This window comes from Mauremys mutica, chromosome 4, assembly GCF_020497125.1.
Source record: "Mauremys mutica isolate MM-2020 ecotype Southern chromosome 4, ASM2049712v1, whole genome shotgun sequence".
In the NCBI taxonomy this organism is placed as follows: Eukaryota; Metazoa; Chordata; order Testudines; family Geoemydidae; genus Mauremys; species Mauremys mutica.
The window spans coordinates 113,550,600-113,556,599 of record NC_059075.1 but is presented as its reverse complement, the minus strand read 5'-3'; the positions used below and the strand labels follow the sequence as shown (position 1 = coordinate 113,556,599).

Genomic DNA, 6,000 nt, shown 5'->3' with positions numbered 1-6,000 from the left:
AAACGATTCACTTAATACAATGGACTCCAAAGCTATTAAACTTAATTCCATAAGGTTTAACTTAATTGAATAAAGTTTGTCCAGGATATTGCAGGAAATTGCCATACCTCCCTGCCACACCTATATTGCCTCATTAAATTGTCAACGGGAAATGGGATTGTCAATTATTGTTGCATGTTCATAGCTCTTGAAATAACCATTACCACAGTTTTTAAGGTTAGATTTGTAAATAAACCAAGCTGGTCAAATTCAGTCCTGGTGTAAGGAGGACACACCATTAACTCAGCTGGAAATGTATTCATTTGCACTAATGCTAAATTTGGCTTGATATTAGTGGAAAGCTTTTCTTCAGAGGCAGGCTGTGAACTCTGATCCTGAAACGGGCTGAGTGGACACACCCTTTCACCTGCACAGAGCCTGAGTGATTTCAGTGGAACTCCTTAGAGAGGCAAGGTTCTGACTGTATAAGGTGTAAGGATCGGGACCTCAGTTCAGGCCTCAAAAGCAGGTTTTGTTAAAAAGAAATGGTTTTACAAAAACTAACATGATTAGAATATTTAAGTATGATTTCTTAATGAAAATTGTTTAGCTAAAACATCAAAAGAAAAAAATTAAAACACATTTGATTGTTTTTTCATTTTTATTTTTTCCATCTCACACAAGTTCCACTGCCCAAGGTGAGAAAAGTGTAAAAAGTCAACAAACAGCATAAGTGGCTACTATTAAATTCAATTAAACTGAAAAAAATAATCTGTTAACCACACTGCTAAAGAATTAAAGTCACTTAAATTATTTTAGCTTGTCACTGTCCATTGAAATTCCTATCACCCTTCAACTGAATGGTAAGGGTCCTAAACCTTTCAATCCTATAGCTTCAGAGCAAACTTTATAGTTAAGATGGCAAATTGTCATAGCCATTTTGAACGAGTGTGTGAATAAAGTAATCTTTTTTGTCCGTTTAAAAGAATAAATGATTCCATCTTCACCTTCCTCTCCCCTGATAGTTAATTCCAAAACCAACAACATTTTCAGATTTGAAACTTTCCCTGTCTTACTCAGCATTATGCCTGTTACCAAGTTAGAAAATACTTGGCTGGAAAGTAACAAAATGTAATATTGAAAATTATTTGAGGCCTGTACAATAGAAAATTTTCACTACATTTCCGAGCTTGCATTTCCAGGGAGCTGGGCTTTGTGTGCATGATGGTTGTCATAAGTGTATGTAAATCAGCCAGTCAGCCTTAAAGAGACACAGTCATATTGAAGTTTAGTCAGTTTTAAAGAGAGTTGAAAGTAGATTAATGTACTAAACTTGATCCTGAACCACCATGCCAATTTTTGTGGTTTTTACCATCAAACTTTACTATTTTAAAAAATATTTCTTATCCATGTTGCTGTGTGAAATACCCATACAAAAGGAAAATGGATTGACTACTGTACAGAGGGAAAACAGTGAAGTTGATTAACACAAAGTGCTGTCAAATGCACAATGTAAGCAAACTGAAAATATTGCTTTTCTTTAATCTCTTTCAGTTATAATAATTTTGGAGTGTTGCAGGGAAAACTCTTTTTAGACAAGTGTATTTTCAAAAGTTGACATCCTTTCCAGCTTAACCTTGATTCTCTCTCCAGCTCGCTTGCAAGAGTCTATGGTAGGGGTGTTCTCAAGGTTCATTGTGTTTGAACTGGTTCAGCTACACCAACAGCTGGCCATCCATTGCTGGAATTGAGGCAAATCACTTGTGAAGACAAGGCCAAAGGCTGTTAGCTTCCAGCCCAGAAGTAGCTGGAATTCAGTGAAAGGTGAGGTGATCTCTGTATATGTAAAACCCAATATGGCAATTAACTCGGGGGGGCTAGTTCATAAAGCAGACTGGGTACTCTGGGTCCTTGTACAAATTCAGTTATTAATGTTATCATGGTATCACCATTTGTGATGATATTAAATATGTGCCATCACTTCTGATTTAAAATCACTATTTTCAGAGGTTTACTACTTGACAGTAAACGTTTGTCCTCTGGGCTAACAGCTGGCTGCACATTCTCAGCTTTGGAAGCAATTACTAGTTACTAAATTTCAGTAAAATCTATTTAGTAAGGATTTTTTTTTTACTCGAGTCACTTTCTAGTTTGAGACACTTTTTTCGCTTGCTTGTATAATTGAAACTGTGATTTAAAACAAAATTCCGCAAGCAATGAGATTTGATTACAAATCCTTAGATTTCACATCTTTTAATAGTACTAGTAGAACATGTAGCATACAATACATGTGCTGAGGTGTTGCTGGCTAGAGGTTTTGTGGCATATGCTCCCTTTTTTGGGGAAATGCATTTGCTATCTTATCTTGACTTCTTAATGTGCGTAAACGCTGAAGAGGCCACCTGAAGTGCTTGTAAAAAATAATAAAACTGGTGATGCTAAAAACTAGTCATGTTGTGTATATAGATCCTATTATAATAAAACACAAAGAACAACTTAAAATATTACACAAGTGCAATATAGCTAATGTGGTGAGAACTTTTATTTTTGAATTTACTTCTGTAAATATAAAATTTTCAACAATTATTGCATTAACATAGGTTTTCAATTCAGTTATATTGGATACCAAATTGCAGTACATTTTCTGCTTAGAAGAGGGAGGCACAATTTTCAGAAATGTCCATGGCATTCTTTTTCTTGCCTCTTTTTAAATGACACAGAAAAATAACTATTTTGATGACGAAAGATCACTAAAAAAGTTAAGGTGCAATACACAAGCACGTGTGTATGAAGCTAAATGATTCTGGCATGCTGAAAGCTCAAAATGACATTTCACTGATACATTACTTGTATTAGTGCACATACTAGTATTAATTTATAAACTAATGGTAATTAATAATTGTAGCCAGTCGTCAATGAGGACCTGTTTTATGATGTGCAGTTAACCCTAGAAAACTGTTAGGACATGCATTAAAGAGGGTAACTGTGTATTAGAGAAAAGCAGTTCATCTAAGTGACACAGAGTTTTTAAAAACAAGCAATCCCTTTGTAAATAAAGGTGGGGGAAAGCAGGAGAAAGGTATGAAATGGTGGCTAGACAGTGTGAGGAAAGGGCAGCAAAGAAGGGGCACCCCTGCCACCTTTCCAGTGTTGATCTGCCCTAAGTCAATGCTTAATGACATTCTCAGATAATAGTAACCTGCACCCCAAACTCCTCATCCCTGGCCCCACCCTAGCCTGCACCCCCACCCTGAGCTCTCTCCTGCACGCTGAACCCCTCATCTCCAGCCCCACCATGCAGCCCTCAGCCACACACCCCAACACTCTGTCCTAGCCCTGAGGCCCTCCCACACACCAAACCCCTCATTCCCAGCCAGAGCCCTCATCCCCCCCTGCCCCAGCCCTCTGCCCTAGCCAAGCCCCATCCAACACCCCAAACCCCTCATCCCCCCACACATTGTACAATATAGGGAAACTGTTAAATGATTACTGTTTCTAATCCATTTTTACACTATATATATATTGGCTTACAAGGTGGGCAGGACTTGGACCCATTCTGGCCACCACCAAAAATTATATAAACCTGCTGCCCCTGGTGGGTGTGATGACCCATCCCTGACTTTGGGGATTTTGATGGGCAACCAAAGCAGGACAGTGGCAAGCACCAAAGCACCCTGCCTCAGCAGAGCCTCCCCTTGAGCACGGGAGGGATGGCTCCTCAGGCTACAAGTAGCCCAGAAAAGCAGTTATCCAAAGTAAACCCTGGAAATCCCGACCCCCATGCACTGAGGTGGTGACTCGACCCCCATGCCCTCCATGCACTGACACGCCCAGGCGGGTATTTGGAGAGGAGGTTAGAACTCCTTGGGGTCCCCAGGGCGGGGACACTGGAAGGGGGGGGGAAATCAGCCCCCTCAGAACCCCGCTGGCCGCTCCAGCAGGCGGACAGGTCTCCTCTGTGTGTGCGAACGCCTCCCACTCCCAGCGCACGGGATGGGAGGGACTCGTTTTCCTTCCGCCGCGGCCAGTGCCTGGTATTTAAAGGGCAATCGGCGGTGGAAGGATCTTTTACACCCCACTACGGTCCGGGACTTCTTTTCGTGCTCCGCCGCGGCCGCTCGGTAAATCTCTGGTGTGACCGGAACTTGTTTCAGTGTGATTGTCTGAATCCTTCCGCTCGGCTCAGAGCAGTGTGAGAGGTCATGGGAGTCGTTCGCCGTACTGTTGCTCCGCCACAGGTGAGGCGCAGACGGAGAGACGCATTCGCCGCTGCCCCTTCGCTCTGTGAAGTAGCGTGAAGAGACAGAAGGGATTTATTTTGAGGCGTATTCCTCCGCCGCGAGGAGCGATCTAGCGGGGCTAGGCTTGGCGTGTCCCTCCGCCGCCTTGGAGCACACGGACAGGAGGCGCCTCTCCCGGCTGTGTGAGAAGGCAGCGGGGCTCGGAGGAAGAGAAAGGGTACCCAGGCGCGCAGCGGAGGCCGCTCTGAGTGTGTGAGCCAAGTGCCGGGGGCTCCCCGCGGAGAAGCAGGAGGCGGTGACTGTATCGCCACCGCCCCGCAGGGTCTCTGCGAGGGGGCCCAGGGGACTCTTTGTCGCGGGGCCTGGCGGATGGATCTCTAGGCGGTTCTGCCCTACAGCGTTCGGCCTTACTGCCGCCATCTTGGATTTTAATCCGCCATTTTTCCCCCTGGAATTATTATTATTATTTTTATGATTAATTTTCCTCTGGTTGGAGCTCGGGGCAGCGGCGGCGGGACCGGGGACGGCGGCGGGGACCCCAGCGCGGAGGGGCAGCCAGGCGGTAAGTGTTCAGTGGGGGGGGGACTGCCAAGCGGCCAGGGGCCCCGTTTCGGGGGGGCCCTGCCCAAGGGGGCGATCCCCTTCCGGGGAGGGTCCCCAGCCCAGGGGGTCCGCGGCTGCTGCGGGAGGGGAGTCATGGTGAGCGGGCACGGGGACAGACTGGGCAGTTAATTTGGGGATGACTGTCGGGGGGGCTAGAGGGGAGGGGTCGCGGGAGGCAGTAGCTGGGGCGGTGGGGGCAGCGCCGGGGCATGGCTTGGATCCCGGGGGGGGGGGGAGTCGGGCACCGTCGGGGATAATAGCTAGGACCGATGGGGATGGTGTGGGGGTAATGGGGATGACGTGTGGGGCGGGGGGTGCCAGCCGTGTGTCCCCCTCGCTGGTGTGTGTGTGTCTGTCTGTCCCCGGGGGGATCGCAGTGCGGCTGGGTGCCACAGCGAGGAGAGCCTGGTCCCACCCGGGGATGGTGCGGGCGGTGGGCTGCTCGCTGACAGCTGACATCCTCTGGTTCTCGGGGATTTAAAGGGACCCATGGCGGCTCCGTCGGCCGGGGAGGAATTGATTGACAGGGGAAGTGGCGCTGGGTGTTCCGTCTACTCGTTGGGTGTGGAGGAAAAGAGGGGGCTGGGTGACCGTGACACCTTTGGCTGCAGTGACCAGGAAGAATGAGGACTTTGAATCCTTGGAAGGGACTAGGGTGTCTGTTCACATAGTCCAGAGAAGACAGGAGGTGACCTCAAGGGGGCAGCACAGGATTAGAGAAGAGGCAGAGAGGAGAAAGTTGCATCTTCCCTGGCGATCTGAAGGAGCTTCCCCCTAATTCATTTCTTCTCTGCGGTTAGGGTTTGGGGAGCAGTTTCACTCTGCTTGTGTGTGTGTGTGTGTGGAAACTGAGGACAGAAGCTCATTACTGTGCTGACAACTTATTGCAACTTTGATATTAAGAGATCTGATCACCAGAGTTCAGTTGTAGAGTTTGCATCCTTTGTAGCTATGTATGAATAAATAATATTACAATATTTTAATCTGTGTTAAATCTCTGCTAGTTGGCTTTTTATTAAACCTGTTTGAATGTATCGGGGGTAGCCGTGTTAGTCTGTATCCACAAAAACAACAAGGAGTCTGGTGGCACCTTAAGACTTCTTGTTGTTTCTGTTTTGAATGGGCATTCTTGGTTCTGAAGACATTGCTATTATATTGAAATGTCTCCTGTTTTCTG

General features: G+C 46.4%; 1 protein-coding gene across 4 annotated transcripts in view; it reads left to right on the top strand.

Moving 5' to 3' along the window:
• The first annotated feature begins 1,473 nt into the window (after positions 1 to 1,473).
• KMT5B (lysine methyltransferase 5B) overlaps positions 1,474 to 6,000 on the top strand; it is a 59,788-nt gene continuing 55,261 nt past the window's right edge. For 2 of the 4 annotated variants that reach the window (XM_045016025.1, XM_045016021.1), the window contains exon 1: positions 4,142 to 4,782. The gene's annotated coding sequence lies outside the window, so the exon portion shown is untranslated. Of the gene's footprint in view, positions 1,492 to 4,141; positions 4,783 to 4,841; positions 4,920 to 6,000 lie in introns of those variants that run through there. The other 2 variants (XM_045016024.1, XM_045016022.1) reach the window with 2 other exon arrangements.